Genomic DNA, 18,790 nt, shown 5'->3' with positions numbered 1-18,790 from the left:
TGTTCCACTGCTGCCACCTGGAGTTATAAAATAAGTGTATGATTTTTCTAACCACAGCTATCTAATTAGTGGCTATTAATATTTATGGGTAATATCTTACTTTTCCACTATTTTCTCATTGCCTTTGGCTTGTCTCTTTGTCCTGAATATCCTTATAACCCAAGTGTTAAATATAATGTTATTCTTTAAACGAATATAACAAATTGGTTAAGCTAAATATTTAATTGGTGCTTTTTTAGGTTTTTAAAGGTAATTTTTAAATAAGATCACAGATAGAGAAAATATCTTAGGTCAGTTTGGCATGTTTTTCTCCTGGACACAGGACACCATTCGTCATGAAAACTGGACTTAATATTCATATGAGAACTGATCATCAGAATTAATATGGGAAACATTTTTTTGCTGCTATTGTTATTAACAACAATGATGGAAAGCCACTGTGTTTCTTCTGTAGAAAAACAAGATTTTGTAAAACCTTTTTTCGTGACACAAAGAGCAACATAAATGCCTTGGGGACCGTAAAACAATCAATAAAAGAAAATAATGAATAATAGGTTACCAAATCTGCAGTCACCAGTGCATGTGACCTCCTTGTATATTTGAAGGTTCAAAAGAATTCTCCTTTGATGCCTAGCAGGTAACTACAGAAATTCCTGGAAGAAATCCTAGGCATTCTTGTTCTTTTAGCCTATTTAATTTTTAGACAGCTTTGGATGACTGCACTGGAGGTAACAGCAACCCTCCAAGATCAAACATCCACCAACTCTTTACCCGGATTGTTCCTTCCTCTTTGCTGATGTAATCACTTTCATTATCCCTCTTCAGGTGGCCTCTACAGCTTACTTTGTTGGGAATCCTCAGCTTGTCATGTCTAGTGGAAACAGTAGCACATTCTCTATCTTTCTTTGACAGCTCTATTACAATACGCAATGCTCAGGAATTTAATACATAGGCCTCCTCAATATCTCTAATGGCAGATTTCATGAAAAAAACCCTTTTCTTGGATTTTGATCACAGAACTTTCTCTAGCTGGCTGTTCTTGGTTCCCAGTTCCTCTAGCTGTGCCCCTTGCCTTCTTTCACCTACCTATGAAGTAAAGCCGACATCCTGTTTTTGCCTTTTCAAACCACATTTATGAAAACTAGTCATAGCTCTTGTCACAATGGCTTCACCTTAATATCGACATGAAAGTGGCACATGCCTCTGTGTATCCCCCAGGTAGCTCCCCCTAGGAAGACTACTGCAGATAACACAGGTAGCCAAATGAAGTGAGGTTTTATTCATAGGTTGGTGCCATTTGTCTTTTTGGTTGTAAAGTGGGAACTTTTGAATAATACATCCAATCAGTTCCACAATTTCTCAAAGAATGTCCTAGGCATAAATGCATAGGTATTTACAGATTTAAGTAGAATCAAATGAAAAAGAAGAAGAAAGCTAAACAGGGAATATATGGAGCTCCAGTTATACAGCTAGCAGAACCAGAAGCTTCAGTAAGATCCATGCTTGTCTACCGATCAAAGCTGTTAACAGCATGCAATATAACAACAACATATCCCATCTCTGCTTGTCTTCGCAATGTAGAAATATGAGAAGCAATAATGGAGTGGAAGACAGGACCAGAGGAAGACGAAGAGCCACGAAAGCCTGGTATGTGGAAAGCAAGAAGATCAAATTACATGGGGAGGGAAATAAAGGGGGTCAGAGAGCCCCTGTGAGGTGGGACACAGATCTGGCGACGTCCAGGCACTGGGAGGGCACACACAGCCTCTGACACGATGAAGGGGAGAGGGGCGCTTCAGGGGGTTCCTGAAAACAGAGCAGAATAGGAGAGTGACAGACAGGACCTTCGCAAAGTAGATAGACAAATACAAGAACTGCTTACTGTAAGGAATGACTATAGCCTAAAAAGCATAATCCTGAAGCATTCGTCACCCTGAATAGGGACAATCTATTACCATATGAGACTGCCTGAGAAAAATAATCCTATGTGAGCCTACAAACAGCCTTTGTATTAAAAGTATAACAAATAAAATGTTGGCAGCAGACTGTGATCTCCTAATCTCAGCTGTATTTGAATCAAGATTAAAAAAAAGTTGTGTGTAAGCCACATATCCACTACCTCCAGTAGCTATTATAACCTCTCTCTCATATTGTCTATATCTTGTTAGACTATCCTGAGTTTTGTTCAAGGAGTTTCTGTTCTTCCTGCAGAATTGACCTAGGGGTGAGTTATAATACATCACGTCGACGAGAATGGAATAGATGTTGTCTTCCTGGGTTAACATCCACTTTCTGAAATTTCACTTTTTTCAGTTTGAAATGGGGTTCATTTGTTATCATGCTTAGTTTGGTCTATAGTGACTTAATCACTTGTTTGTGTTAGGTATTGGCAATATATTTGTTTTCCTCCGGCCTCTAAATCTCAAAAGTGGTAGTAAGCAATACTCTCAGTCTAAGAAAAAGGTATTATGTTATTGATACTTCATTTTTTTAAATCAAGTTTTCTGGTATTTATGTTGATTTTTCTTCTACTACTAGTGACCATAAGAGACAGGGTGTATTACGCTTCTACTGATATATCAGAGAATTGCAAAAATGAGGCAATGGTAACTTGTAAGTTGTAAGTATGTATGAAATTGCATGGAATCCCATCTTAGTCAACTTAGGTTAAGTCTTTGTTATTCAGCTTATTCTGTTATAGCTCAATATTTAAAATACAAATGAGAACTGATCACAAGATCTCACCATTGGGTGATCATCTAGCAGAAAGATTCATCAGGTATAAGCTTCTGTCAACTGAGGGGGTTTTGTGCTTTGTTAGACTTAAAAAAATCATCAAGAATTTATTTCTATAACTTCCGTAAGATCTTTTTTTCCTTGCCAGTCTTCCCCAACTGTCCTGGCAGGATCATACTGTCCTCAAGCTGCAGCTTGAGTGGAACATTTAACTGTTCCTTGCCCAGGTACCCTAACCTGTAACTGTCCTTATTAAAGGCTGATCTTATTTTGTACAAGTGTCCCTTCCTTTGCGGTCCTGATGAATTTTCCAGTGAATACATCTTCTACGTAGTTAGCTTAGTTCATCCTTTTCTGACATTTAGTGTCTGTTATGTGTAATATAGTCTCTCTCTCAAAGTATGAGACTGAGTATTTTTACTTCAGATAAGCAGACCAGAGGTAATTACGTATTCCTCTTCTAGAACTCTAAAGATTCAGGTCGTGGCATTTTGATGGATCTAAATTACTGGGACTGGGTTAAGGCTAAAGAGAAAATTTTGAAAGATGCTCCTCCTAAGAACAGATGTAACACTTCTGAACCTCTTTTATTAAGTTGGCCCTACTCAAACTCCTCGCTTTCTTTGCAAAATAAAAATACTTCTGCATTTCAAAATTCATTCATGCTCTCTCTCACTATCTTTAGATCTAAATCATCTTGTTCTTCTTCAACAGTGAGCTTATTGTTACCTTAGTAGATGTCTGGATTTACTCAGTAATAATTATTTTAACCACTGAACTTTCTTTTGGTATAAATAGAAATTGTATGCTATATATACTTCAAACAACACAATGGAATTGATATCAATCTGTTGCTTTATCCTTAAGCATACAAATCTCTTAAGCACTTTGTTAAGTTTTTTAAGAAAAGCATTCATGTCCTGATCAGCAGTCAGAATCTACCCAGTATACATAGTTGATAGTTTGATTCTGCAGCCTACTCTTTCATCCAAATTCACATGAGATCCCTGTTGCATTGTTTCAAATGCTATTCTGGTCCTCTTGTAATGTGATTCAGAATGGTTCAGGCATAAGGGTCCACATTCTGTTTACATTATTAAACAAGCATAGCTTTTGCTTTTGACGGTAAGTGGTCAGGTTCATAATGCTTCTAGTAATTATCTTTCACTCAATGCCAATATTTATTTTGAAATTTACATTCAGGAACTAATCAATTACAAAATCCTGCTTTGAAAATGTATTTAGAGCCTCAGAGAGAACTGCTTCCATGTGATCACAACTTTGTCCTCAAGCTGTTTGTTCATATACGTGTGTTTGCTCTTATACCTTAAAAAGTACATGTTTGTATTACATGAGCAAGCCATACAAAGCAGAGAAAGGTAATATAATTTATTAGACCAAATGATATAAATGGGAGCAAGGCAATCTTTCAAGTGCACAACCCCTTCTTTAGGTTTGAAATAGACACAGCAAAATGTAAGCTAAAACTTAACACAATTATGTGAGCTTAGCTAGACACAATATTGCATTCAATACCATGGAGCCCTTTTGAAATGTTTTACAGTTGTCCTACATCTATGAAAAACAATTTGGCCTTCCTTCTAAATGTTTGTCTAATTCTGTTTTCTGTAGTTATGCCAAGGTATATATTTCTCAAGAATGCAGTTCAAGTCTGTAACTGTTTGCTAACAGTATCAGTTGGAAAGAACACTTTTTCAGTATCTCTCGAAATATTCAGCATTCTTTATAAAGTCAAACCAATTTTCTGCAATAATTTTGCTTTGACCAATTTATCTGTTGTATAACAAATAGTTGGTCTGATCAACCTCACATTATGTAGATTCATTATCTAGGTCTGAAACATACTGATCAATGACCTTATCCAGCAGTATACTATAAAGAAAAAGTATTTTTGCCAAGTAATACTGTTGATCAAAGGCTTCTTGAAATATATTCCCCTTAAAATTTATGATAAGCTACTCTAAAGTAAAAAAAATGTGTTCCAACACCCATTCCAACCAGGGATTACTTCAGTAGTTTATCCAATGATTGATTACTGAAAGAGAGTCCTGGACGTGAGGGGTTGAAATGTAACCACCGAACTACAGAATCACAATCATCCTTCCTGTCTGTGGTTCACTAAGTGTCTACAGCTTTTACATAAATGGCAACAGCCTCAGGAGGAACCAGGAATGACTGCCCTTGTGCTCCACTTGTCTCACCTGTGATTCAGCATAACGTATAGGCTGAACTTTAGGTAGAAATTTGGGCACTTTAGGGAACTTTAAAGTGTGGACAGCTATGTGATATATAAATTTCCAGTGTTAGGTGGCAACTACAAAGAGCATATGAGGAGATGTGAGGAAATTTTAGTAACTAGCGATGGCTGGTAGATTTAGTACAATCTCCTAATTTATTAAACAAATTAAATAAAGATACAGAGCTACTTCAGGTAGGTACTTGTTTAAAAAGTCCAGCTTTGTCTTTGGGGGGGATCTATTAGATACCTATAATTTAGCTACTCCAGAATATTTTCTGTTGTAGAGAATTTCATTTTAGAATAATTTTATTTCAGAATTATTGTTTTCCAAAGCAGAGTAATTATTTCAGAATGAAGTAATTTATAATCTGAAAGAAAGTATTTACACGGAAGAATTACTCCAGAACAGCAAAGGTGAAATAATTATTCTGGAATGCTTATGCAAGCCAATTTCTCAATGTAGTCAAACTGTGAATCAACAGAATATGCCCCAAATGCAGGCTCTTAAATATCTGAGGTAAGAGATTAATTAGTGGAAAAGCAGAAAACTCACTGAAGTCCTGTGTTTGGATGGCTATTTCCAATGCTATTAGCTATGTTTACAAAATCATTATCATGATAATATCATTATTTAGTTGTACTATAGTAAGATCCAGAGACCCACATCAGGCCACTCTGCTGGGCAGCGTTCAAGCTGACTTGATGGGGCTTTCCATCCCCAAAGGAACTAGCTTGCTAGGTAAGCCAGGTAAGTAACTACAGAAAAATAGTAACTTAAAAAGTAATAACTTCAAAGGTATTTATTTGGGGAGTTATCCCACTGAAGTCAAAGGAAGTAGTCCAGATTTTAGGCCTGAATTTGGAATCAACCTGCCCTTTTGTCCTTAAACAAGGCTTTTTCCCTACTGCCCATCTCTTCTTTGCTGATTTCACTGTGAAGACATAAAGCTGAATTTGCAACATCACAGCCATTTCTATGGCAACCGATTGTGATGTTATGATGTCCAACACTGGAGCAAACAAAAGAAGCAACCAAGCTGTTGGGGTACAGGAAGGAGTAGTAGCACTTTATAACCATAAATACAAATTTGTAAAATAATTGTTAGTTAATATTGTATCAGTTTCTTAGACATCCACTACCACTTTCCCCTGAGGCCGTGATTCTTTACAGAAGTTAAAATGATGAGTCAAAGGGCTGATCTAACATACAGTAAAGTCAACAGAAAGTCTGTCACTGTTTTTTGGGGAACTGGACTAGACCAAAAAGCATGCCACTGTGAATATGATATAGGTACTTATTATCATTCTTGTTTAAAGGAGATATAAAATATCTCAATGCCATGTGATTTATCCAGCATCACTTACTAGAGCTATGAAAGACCTATCATGGGAATTATAAATTACATAATTCCTGTCCTATATTTTAATAAGCTGCAAGCTAGAGTTAACATTCCATCTGCCCAAGAGGATGAACTCTACTTATAAACAGTGAGTTTCTATTTTTTTTTTATAAGAGACTATCATTTTCTTTGTTATGATGTTAAAATTAAAACTTCATTTAAAGGTCCAGGTTAAAGTCACACTGAAGTTCCATAAAATTAGGATTAAAAAAAAAAAAGAAAAATTGAATTGTACTTCCTTATACTAGGAACACACTTGGAGATAACACTTTTGTAGAAATATAAATGTTAGCTTTAAAACTATGGAACTCAGTTCTGCTGTCATTGAAGCCAACAGAGATTTTGTTTCAATCATCCCCACTGTCAGGTTTATATTTAAAAAAACATTTTATTATAAAGACATATATATTTTAAAAGTGCCCCTTTGATAAATGGCAGCAGCAGAATGGAATCTCTGAGTAAGCTCTTTGAAGCCTGCAGTTTTATGAGCTCAATGCCTTCTGAAGCTTCTAAAGTAGTTATAGACAAATGGAGACAGCTCAGGCTTTGCACGCTTACTTCAAACATAAGTGAGTGACTAACATAAAATTGTAGTGGCCATTAAAACTTCAAAGGACAAGTGTGACCTGAATATTACTGTCATAGTACAGAATTTGTTAGTGGAAGATTTGATCAACTTTTTAAATTATCGTGTATCCACCAAATGCCAAGATCATGACTTGGATAAATGACTGTCTCAAGTGAAATTTTATTCCTGAGATTTCACTTCTGATAATGCCAGTGAAAGCAAATATTATCTGGATAGTCTGCTAAAGGTGCTTTCCTCATAATCTATTCTACCTTATTCCTACCTTTCATGGCATTTTTGCCTAGAAAACCTTTCCTTCTGCCTCATGCCATAAAACTGTCGTCTTAAAATTTTTCCTCACAACTCACTTTTCCCCGAGTATTTCTCTAGCTATGACCAAACTCTCTAGCCACCCTATACGCGCAGTCACACAAACATTTATTGTATTAGTTCAAGAGGGTTAAGAAGCCACATTCCTCAGCTGTTGGTTATCTCCCCCCAACAGAAGTGTGGTAATTGTTTGGACGAGTTGATAATCCTTTGAAAAATCTAGTCATTTAGTAGCCTTACTTATTTCTCTTCCTATTCTTTGTATGCTAGATACAATCTGTTTCTCTCAATTTTTTTCTTAGACTGTAAGATCCTCAAATGTAAGGACTGTGTTTTTAATCATATGATAGAAAAAAATTAAAAAACGTGTGTACATACACTGATATGTAATGGTGTTAACGTCTTAACAATTACATTTCATTCTCTGGAAAACAATCAGAAACAACTAGAGAATTTGGACAATTGACCTTAATGCATCTGGAGAAAGAAGACAGTCAAGAGTTACATTCTGGTCTGTTACTATTTCTTTAATTCTCAGAACTAACTGTAACATTTTATAGATCATCTGTTCATGGATAAAATTCTAACCTCTGTTTTATCTTATCTTGGGCTTTGCAGCTCACTGTAGTGAAGCTATTTGGACAATTGATTTGTATGCATAAAATTGGATGATTGAGTGCAAAAGTTATTGCTTACCATTCATCTAGAAAGACAGCAAAGCATGGCAATGCTTGTTATTCATCTGGAAGGCTGCCATTTTAATACACCAGTCACAGGAACTCTGGAAATGATAAAACAAAATGTACATCAGCTGCTACTGAGGGTGACAGCCAGTAAAAAATTCTCTGGGAGCCACCACCAAGAAAAAACTGACTTCTCCAGAATCCTCAGACCTTCCATTTCTAAGTAGGTTGCTTAGAAAATTACAGGACCTATGGTTGCATAGACTGTTGTAAAGAAATACGTTAGAAAGCTGAAAATACAGGCCATTTAAATGGCTGTGAAGCAGAAATTAAAGCTTTTTATCACAGACTTTGGTTCCATTATTGCAGGAAGCTTTTGAGGACAGCAGAGAACTTTTTTAAAGTTTTGAAATCTGCAACTCCAAGTTTAGGAAATACAAACTGTCTTTGGAACAAACTAGGATCCGTCTGTCTTCAGATGAATTTTTAGCCCCTCCCATTAGCTGTAAGAGGCCCTTCGGCTTGCCAGAGTATCTGCGGGAATGTCAGTCATCATTCTTCCAGCTACAAGCAATGATAAATGGACACTTTTCTCTTATTGTTTCAGCAAGCAAGGTTCCCTGTAATTAGGAGAATTCAAATGCAGGTGCAATGGCATGAGTTCCTCAAACTGAAAAAGGGGAGGAAAAAGTGGTTTAGACAAAATACTCTAATGTCAAACCTTTTTATCTGTTTTATTAATATAATATGTGGCTCACTGCAAGGAGATAATGAGTTTGATAAGATGTATGTAGAGTGAGTATTACTTATGTTATACACCTAATAAATTAGTGCTATAACTTTGAAATATTGTGACAGATTTCCACTGTCCAATTCCCGATTATTACAGTGACACTACCTAATCCTTAACACCAGGTAGCAAGTTTCATGTCCATTAGTCTGAAACCGATCTCTAGAGATAACACAAACAATACATAGCAGAGAATTGGGTCACCAAAATCACATTCTTATCTCCTAAAAAAACATGAAGGAAAGTTTAAAAAAAGAAATGGAATTCAGGTTGGAAATTCCATGAGACAAAAGCAACAAGTAGCAGCTCAAAAAAGCAACTGCAAGTAACCTCTGAAAAGTAGCTTTTGGGGGGCAAAATACTATGACATCAGCCCCTCGACTCCTATGGCTAAGCCAGGCCTGAAAGTTCCTAATGAGAAGTAGGAAAAGACTCTATGATCCAGGGGGATTTCTCTTCTTTGTAACATTTTTTTTTCATTTTTGCAGTTCAGAACCTTACTTTTTGCTTTGCTAGACCTGACTGCATTATTTTCACCATTAAGTTTTCATCATGTTAAGAGTAAATTTAGATGAAAGTGGCAATCATGGGATATGTTGTTGCTTCTCTAGAAGAAACCCCAAAACCTCTGAAAATTCATCAGAAGTGAGCTTGGATGCCCCTATGGTATTCTGCTGGGGGCAGTTTCATGGCTGGTATATTCAAGTAGCAAGTCCTAGATAAAAACCTATAGTGAATGTAAACCAACGATCTTTCTGCAGACAGCAAACAACAGACGAACAGACCATAACATTGGCTCTCCCAGGTTTCAAAGTAGACAGTAAGGGATCTAAAGAAAAGGCAGTGAAAAATGCCCAGACAAATTACTGACGATGAAGAGAATTTTGCAGGTAGTGGGAACTGTTTGATATTGCTCAAATAAGCAATTGTTTTATGAAAATACCGCTCTACATACATGTATGCATTATGAATTTGTAAGAATTGCCATCCTGGACTGGATCAAAGGTCTCTTCTGTAATTTGCATCCTGAAGGTGGCCAGCAGCAAACATTTAGGGAAATAGTAAGAATGGGGCAAATACAGACAAAGGCAAATCCCCCTTAGAATGTGTTTGGTGACCTGTAAAATACACTTGGGAACTTGGAAGAGGGAGGAAATATACACTCCACTTACTCATCAAATGCCTGCTCAAAAGAAGGTACTAGAGTGCACACAATTGCCTGTTTACATACCCACGTTAAAGGTATTAAGATGCCAATGGTAAGTTCATGATAGCAAATCAACAGCCAATAAGACTAAACCTTTGCAGATCAGACCTTTAAACTGTAAATTCTTCAAGGTGTCTTTCTTCATGACTGCAAAATTTCTAGCATGCTTGTTTGTTTACTTCTTCTATAGATATCTCCCAGGGCCCAATCTCCTCAAAGCTTTTCCCTGAATGCTCTGTTGGGTACAGAGTTGGGAGCATCAAAGTGAGAAATATCCCAATCTCGGAAAATTATCTATGGGCTTACTCCCAAATTCTAACAATCTCTCTGGAAATTGGAGAATCAGAGTCATCTCTACAGGGTAGTCGCTCCACTACATCTCTTTCCCCTCTGCCCTGCTCCAGCTACCACCCTCCACTACCCCATAGTATGCTTCATTGGAGCTCTGTGAGCAGATACTTGGCCATATCTACATCTGTCTCAGGGAGTAGCTGCAATGACATTCTACGGAACAGGTAACATACCTCCCAGCTCTTGTTTTCCACAGGATCTCCACGGGGTAGAAGCCAGGGACAGCACCTATTCTCTGGGCCACACACACATCCTCTTTTGAGCCCTTCACTCCTGTCTCATTCTCGATGCAGGAACCCAAGTACCACATTATTGGCAGCATCTGCTTATGAGAAATAAGAACTTCTGGTCTTAGAAATGTAATAATACATCCTAAAGTTAATGAATTATTACTCAGTCATTTGGAATCAGCTGCCAGTTTCAAGCTTCTAATGAGAGTTATTACTATAATAACAATTAGCCAAACCTCATTTTTAAAAATGCAGTAAATGACTTAACTGTGTTATTTCGACCATTCACCACTTGATGCAACTATTTACCTCATTCTTCTCATGCCTGAAGAACAACTTCCTCCAGATCTCCTCAATTAAAGGAATCTTCCATGGAGATTTGTACTTTCCAGATATACAAAGATCTATCTTACTTTCTTTCAATACTCTTTAAAGATTACTGAATTTGTTTAATATATACATGTATCATGGGCATTATATTTCTGTATCTATATATATATACAGAAACACATATTTATGCCCATGTATATGTATATATACATACATATAAATGCACAGAGATTGCTTGAGATGCTCACTAGGGCCAGGCACAGTAGCTTGTGTTGATGTATAATGAAGCACCACTAGACAGAACAGTCACTTGTGGCAGGTAGCTAAGAAATTTCAATAAAGTAAACTCTCAGTATTATCAAAATTATACATTTGGGGCTGTTAGCATGGCCTAGAAAAAGATGAGGACAGGCTCATCTCATTAAATGAGAAGAAATAGTGGAATTAGCTTGAATCTAATTACAAGCCACACTATCTAATGTAAAAACATGACTGTTTTTTCACTCCCATTCATTTTGGCTAGTAATTAGTTTTGGCCTCTAAAATGCCACCCTTTAATCATCCAAACACAGATGTGATTTGCCGTGCAATTTAATCTTGCTTTAATGAAGAACTAATGGACGCATCGCAAATTACTTTCCCTGTTGGAGAAAAATTCTATTTCCTGCTTTTCAAAAGATCAAGAGTATCTTGTGATAATAGCCCAAGCGGCCCTGGCAGCCTCGTCGCACAGAGCAAACAAGCTCTTTTACTCAACTCCCAATTCAATGGAGAAAAAGAGGCTACAATTAGCAACAAAGCAGGGGAAACGCGGCATTACAGCCGAATCACTTTCTGCAGCTCAACCCCCAGCAACCACTGCCTTGTTAGAGCCAGGTCTAAAGTGTCAGGAGCGAACAATGTGCTGTGATAAATTACTCTCTTCAAACAGCTGCACTGCTAATTTTCAATTATACACACAAATGGCTCTCAGATTGGAAGAAAATGGAGTGCATGGGGAGAACAGTAGTAGATTTCTATGTTTGTTTGGTGGTGAGTGTGGAGGCGGGAGAGTGACATCCTGAAAAGAAAGCTGTAGCGTGTGGAGTCCGTATTTCAACACCAGATGATGAGCCCTCCCAAATCTTACAGACCCTGGTGGTTTCCTTTTCAAATCTCTGCTAGGTTGATGGAGAAAAGGAAACAGAACCAGTTAGATCCATTTTTAGTATAAAAGGCTTTGACCATTAGCCACATCAGTAGCCTTAGCATCAGATGCAAAATAGCTGAACAACTTGGAGACAAAGGTTCAAATCCCAGAAGAGCTGACTTACTTTCTCATCTTTTCAACAGAAAGGCAGTGGGTTCCACATGCTTCTCTACATGGGAGATGTACTGAAGTATGTGAACCTAAGATTTTGTGTGGATGCTCCTATGACATCTGGTAGGAGCACAAATCTGCCCCTGATGAAGGTAAAACTCTTCACCACACAATCAGCTACAGTACAGTGTCCTGATGCTGTAGGATTCAGATAATGACAAATTCTGCAGAGCTTATCCATGAAAAGGTATTAGTGAAAATAATTAGGAGTTTTGCTTAAGTTGTGATCCCTGTTTTTTAAGTGTTTGGGGTGAAAAAGGCAATATGAGAGTACAATTAGCAATACTGCAAACAAGAGGTGGCTCAGCTTCAATAAATTATAAGGAATTAATATAGTCAGTCAATTTTTTCTCACCTTAAAAGACTTCATAGTCCCACTGAAGTCAACAGGTATACCTGAATTTGGCCCAATATAATGAAGTTTAGATTGATGCATGATCGTGATTTTTCTAAAGGATTGGAAAAATATTAGAACACGACCAAATCAAACAGCTTGTACTAAGCAGAACAATCACGTCAGTACAAGTTTCACACAAAAGGGAAAATGTGGCTATTTTTCTTTATGTTGTTTTGTTTGACCCTAATTTTGACAAATAGCAGGACTTGGGGAGGTTATAATTCTTTTTACCTGCCCTTTTAAAACCAACATTTTTTAAGATCTGAAACTCAGATATCATGATTTGATGTTCGATATCAAATTTAATGCCCAGAAAGTAAACATTTCAGATCCTTTTGAAAATTTTGGCCATTTTTTACATTTTGATGAGAGCAGAGAAAAGAAGAAACAAACTTGGCTGATGGGAGCTGGGAAACTGTAATTTGAAAATGGCAATATGTTGCCTGAGCCAATGGCAAGGTTGCTAAAATTTTTTCTTTCCAGTATAATGTTGGCCATTTGCCAAAAATGGCTACTCAGCAGAGCTCTCACGAAGGCATAGGAAAGAGAAGAGCACAGTGTAAAAAGAGAAACATGCAAGGCTAGATTCTCAGCAAATTTAAGTTATTGTAGTTCCTTTGAATTCATTATGAAACAACAGCACCACTGTGATTTACATCCACTAAAGTTCTGGTTCCTAATGTTTTCTCTTTGCACACCTTTGTTAGCCTCATACTAACCCTAAGTTCAGAATGAGTTTTGAAACAGATTTTATGGTAATTGCAGTCCATGGTGTCCCTGAAATAGTCAAATAGGACTTACATTATTAAAATGTTTACGGAAAGGGTTGGCAAAGTCATCAGATTTGTTTTATAAATAGCTATCATTTCAAATGAAATGGGCAAAAAAAATCTAGTTGATTTTAATACTTTTCAGCCTCGCTTTTTTTCTACTTTCAATAAATGCTAACATTGTGTCTCCTAATTATGAAGCACATTACCATACAAAAAGGATTATTTTTAAATTTAAAAATGCCAGTCACAATTTAAAATTACTTTTCTCAAATATGGCTCCTCAGAGAAGCTAAAGAGAGAAGAGAAAGTAAGGGGGGGTTGGAATGAGAGGGGGAGAGAGAGAGGATGCAATATTGAATTGTAACAAGACACTTTTATTTTTTTGCTGAAGTGGGATTTCACTCCCTCTAGTTTATAATCGTTACAGAAATTTAAACCTCAAACCATTTCAGTCCAAGCTTATACTAAGCTTGTTAGTGGTTTCTGATGCTGCATATGATAGTGCTACAGCATTACCATAAATCAGCAGAATTAACTATGATCTTCAGAAGCATGCCTGAAAGTGGGTGACAGAAGTCTGCAATTTGGTGCTCTGAATATTATGATAACATTCTATATTAAATGTTTATAATCTACTTAGAGCTGAGCTTCAAGTATATTTTATATTTGTGCTTTACCCAATATTAGAAATCATGGGCTATTATGGCCTTCCACAGTTATGTTGTTTGTAACATCCAAAATTAAAGAAAATATCAAAACACAAGGTGAGCAAGAATTTGTTTTCTCACCAATGCTCTGTTATTAATATTAAGAAGTTAAAGTTTACCTACTGGGGTTTTAAAATTTAAATGTACTTTGGAATAAATATACTTTACTCCTTTCCATTCATATATACAATAATCTACAGCACTGACCGGATTTTAGAAACTCAAGCCTAATACAATTTACAAACTCTCTGCTGGTGTTGGAGATACAGAGTCAATTTTCTTTCCAGTCTTCATAAAAGTAACATATCTAAATTATTCATCTAACAGTAAATAATGATGATGATTTGCAGAGAATAAAATCACAAACTCAACAGTTTTGACAGCCAGTACAAAAATCAAGGTTGTCACATTACACACATAAATGTTCTGATCCTAAGCAAGCATGATCCAAAATTTAAAAAATAGCACTGCCTGTGTTAGGTAGGGGATCCCATTTCTTCCCTGTTCCGATTGCTATCCTCCCAACTTGAAAAAAAATGAGAGTAGCTAGTATTTTCCTGTGTATATATTCACACAGCTGTCTGCAGGATAACAGAAGTAGATGCTCTTTTATCAGAATGACTACTGCTGAATACAATAGTCCTGCTGCATAAACCGTCTTGAGAGACAACAAATTATATCCTCACTGATATAAATCAATGTATCTCAGTATTCTAGCAAAAGTAGGTTGAGTTTGCACCAGCTGATCACCTATATTCACAACTTTTCATGTAATTTGAAACTAATGCTGTTTTTATTTTGGAAAGTTATGTTTAACAGCAGCTTACTTCAGACAAAGTACCAGTAACATAACTGAAATATTAACTAAGTAGGTGAATCAGCGTCACCTAAAGATGCCTGACAAATTTTATTGTGTAACAGGATGAATTAATCCCAATTTCATAAAAGTATTATAATTAATAGACAAGAAAAAGAGCAGCTAACAAATCCTTTGCTATTTCTACACAACCTTTAGGCTCCAAATTGCCTACCGTCTATACAGACAAATGGGAAGCAGAAGCAAAATGCAACCTCCACAGTACGTGAGTCCCAGGTCCTCGTGTACGCCCGGGTTATTAGCACCCTGCCAAGCAGGCTCTTACAGGCGGCTCTTGGGCAGGCGCATAGACCAAAGGTGACATAAGGACTATGCCACGCTTGGGGATGCTCCAAAGGTTGATCTTTCAGAGCAGCATAGACACAGCAACCATAATTCTCAGTGACTCAGTTTTTCTGTCACTGAGCACACTCACTTACCTTACACTGCTTCTGTTCAGTGTGCATAGGGCTTTCTATGACCTCAGAAATGACCTTACGTTACTGCTGAAAAGACACAAAGAATTCCAAACACCAAACAAAACAATCAACATATTTGTTGGAACACAAGAAAACAGGAAGTAAAGGCAAATATGCTGGAAAATTAAAGAGGAGTATTCAATATCTCACATTGATAGTTGCTGAAAAGGAAATGATCTTCTGCAAAGACTGTTTCGTAAATGCTAACAAGGCACTAAGACCTGTTGATCTGCTACGTAAGTGCTGGTCATGCAAGTTAGAGCTGCCTAGAGACAGCAAAGCCAGCTTGCCAGTCTGTTTCAATCCCCTTCTCTTTCTTTCACACATGCACACCCCACACTTCCCTCTAATGGTTGTGAAATTTTGTCTCAACTTTTTTGTTACTTGTGGTTTTAAGTTCCCCATTCGATTTTCAACTCTATAATCAAAATATACAAAGCAGAATAAATCTGTATATCCAGCTGGTACACGCATCTCCAAGGTGTATGGATTATACCTGAAAATAAGGACAAATTGACATAGCAACAGCTGTGGATGAAAATTTCACACATACATATTGAAAAATGAAAAAGCACTGTGTGCCTAGTCCATCTCCCACAAGAGTGGGGTTTATAAACAGCATATTTCATATTTTATCTACTCCTCATGCTCTGTTCCTCTTCCAGCCAAGATTTTTCTTCTGTGCTCTAAACTTCCCACTGGAAACCATGCACAGATGCCTATGGGTTCTGCCAAAACCTGAGCTGACTTTTCTCTTTCTAGATCCAAACACAGTTAAATTGTGTTGATTCATCTGTGGTTCAGGACCTTCACGGTTAGAAAATGACCTTGAAGGTGGCAGCTCTGTCACTGTTTAAGATGAACCAAACCAACTGGAAGACCACCACACACTGTAAAATATGGCAAGCAAAAGAGAAAGAAAATGCAACCTATTCTTTCATTACTTTAGTTCTCATCCTAGGCTACTTTGAAGGTTCTATTATATAGTTTTTTATTCAGAATACACTGAAGTCTAGATGAACACTCTAGCAAGCTAGTTGGCTGTAAGTTTTATTAGAGCTTTCAAGTTTCTTTAAGCTGTAGCATTTTCCAAAGTGAAGGACGAGAGCAGGGATTTACCCTCACGACATCCACTGAAATATATTTTTATGCTAGTATGAAGACTATGAATTAGCATTTTGTGATGTTCCTGAAATTAGAAGCCCCATGAACTAACCATTTTATGATATTTATGCTTTGCTTCATAATGCATTTTCCACAGATGAATCAAAGGGCCAAATGCAATTGCTGTTGTGAGATAATAAAGCATGAAGTGGTGTGTTTGGAATTAAATTTACATAAGACGAAAGATGGTGAGAAAGTTTATGATGATAGTAACAATCGGTGAGCATACCATGGTTCTGGTTTCTCAGAAACTGCTGAACAAAATACCGCATCATCAGCATGAATAATTAAAGCAGTATCTGGGGATTCAATTAATTTAAAAGGCAAGAAGGAAAGTTTTCTTATATTTTCCTGGGTTTTATGATCAGAGCGATGCCCAGGACCCATAACAGAGCTATTTTCCCCAGCAGTTTCATAATATTGCGTAGCTTGCTGTTTCTCTGCTTCTCTCACAGAGATGTGTTTTATACTTAGCAAAAGGTTTCTTCCAGCAAGGCAGAAACCTGCGTAGAGCTCCTGGATTCAGGTAAATGTACAGATTCAGCTTTTCATGTTTCACCTCTCTACCCCACTGGCGAAGCAGCCTCATATCCCTGACCCTTCTCTGCTAGTCCAGAAAGTCACTGGCAGGGAGCAGCCCCTACCCTAAAGACTGCAGAAACTGCAAGTGTGTCACAGCGCTGCACAGGGACTTGTGCCCGTCCGACCACCCAGCCCCTTGCGAACCCGCAGGATGCAACAGCACACAGCAGGAATCAGTGCCGCTCACATACTCAAAGCACCTCACAGATATTAATAAATTAACACCCCTCTTACCCTCGTATCATAGGTTCCATCTCATCCTGCTAGCAGCTGGGGAAAACTGAGGCATGAAGAAATTAAAATGAAATGTCCCCAAAACATTTTTATCTTATCTAGAAATGATACTTTTCAGTTCCATTCCTGATCACAAAATAGTCACATAGCAAGAACTGAAAACAGTTTAATGGTGATTTTGCCATATTCTATAGAGAATTATCACTACTATTATTGCGTTATCATTATTTCTATTTTTTAAAACATCTGAAGCTAGCTATCAGTGGAAGTCAGACCTGACAGTCATTGATTTTTATCTACTGCGTCCATTCCTAAATTGCAGTGTTGCAAATACTGTAATATACATTTCTAATCCAGTAACAAGAGTAGACATCTTGGCAAGCAGTGACTTCATCTGCAAATAACAAATTTAGAAGAGTAGGAGAAGCAACACTCCAGTCTGCAGCAGGACCAAGAGGTCATTTGTGGGGTGAGCTCCCAAAGCAGACAGAACCATAAAGACCACTGTGGAATACTCCCGCAGAGAGAAGTCATCTCTATGTCCCAGAATTTATCAGCCTGAATGGAGTAGCTGGTGACAGCTGTAGGAATCATGAAAAAACTCAGAAAAGGAACTTCTGAAAAGTTTGAGATCGTATCAGTTAGAACATGCTCACTTTTCTTTAAGCAAGCAGCACTAAGTTTCTCTAGAGCAGGAAAGTGAATGTAAGTACTTGTAGACAGTAAGATAACATCCCTCCCCTCCCCAGAGGAACTGAACCATGGCTGACTCAGGAGGGCATGCAAACACAGCTGAGGGAAGGGGGAGGAGAGGAATTCATACTTCCAAGAAGTTTGAAAAATACTCAAATATTCAAATCACATGTGTGCTCAGTTGTGAGAGGGTATTTTGCCTGAATGTTGTTATCAACTATTATCTCGTGAGTATTCTCACTGCATGGTTGACACCATGAAGGTTGATCAAGACACAGTTTGAAACCCGTAATTATTTAAATGAGAAAGGGAAGGGTTTCCTTTGGCTGGTGACACAAAAGGCAGACTTTTTCAGGTTCTTACCCTGTGTCCTGGTTATACAGCCTTTAAGACAATGAGAAATCCTCACATCTTATTTGATAAGGTCTCAGAGTTTCAGAAAACTCTGAAGTTGGGAAATATCCTCAAATGTATGTTTCTTAAAGAGATTAGAAAGCAGAACTCTAGTTAGCTTTTGTCTGTCTGTTTTGCTGAGGGTGTTATACTAAGAGCATGCAGGAGATGAATGATCAACACTGAAAACCTTGACGCTTCTTTAAAAGCCTTATTTTCATTTTTTAAAAATATGACAGCAAGAATTAGTACTGGCTCTTCTATTTC

General features: G+C 37.3%; 1 protein-coding gene and 1 long non-coding RNA gene across 4 annotated transcripts in view; one reads left to right on the top strand and one right to left on the bottom strand.

Annotated features, from left to right (window-relative positions):
* Positions 1 to 18,790, top strand: part of CCDC39 (coiled-coil domain 39 molecular ruler complex subunit) — an 84,324-nt gene that overhangs the window by 18,262 nt on the left and 47,272 nt on the right. The window contains exon 2 of one of the 3 annotated variants that reach the window (XM_064516646.1): positions 1,582 to 1,647. The exons of 1 other annotated variant lie outside the window; for it this stretch is intronic. The gene's annotated coding sequence lies outside the window, so the exon portion shown is untranslated. Of the gene's footprint in view, positions 1 to 1,255; positions 1,648 to 18,790 lie in introns of those variants that run through there. One more of the 3 variants, XM_064516647.1, reaches the window with a different exon arrangement.
* LOC112980165 (uncharacterized) lies at positions 1,257 to 15,727 on the bottom strand. The gene is made up of 4 exons (XR_003258363.2): positions 15,419 to 15,727; positions 10,499 to 10,647; positions 7,991 to 8,075; positions 1,257 to 1,806 (listed from the first exon to the last, which is right to left on the bottom strand). It is a non-coding gene; the product is annotated as an uncharacterized LOC112980165 (long non-coding RNA).

Source organism: Dromaius novaehollandiae, chromosome 9, assembly GCF_036370855.1.
Source record: "Dromaius novaehollandiae isolate bDroNov1 chromosome 9, bDroNov1.hap1, whole genome shotgun sequence".
Classification (NCBI taxonomy): domain Eukaryota; kingdom Metazoa; phylum Chordata; class Aves; order Casuariiformes; family Dromaiidae; genus Dromaius; species Dromaius novaehollandiae.
This window is presented reverse-complemented; position numbering and strand designations above follow the sequence as displayed.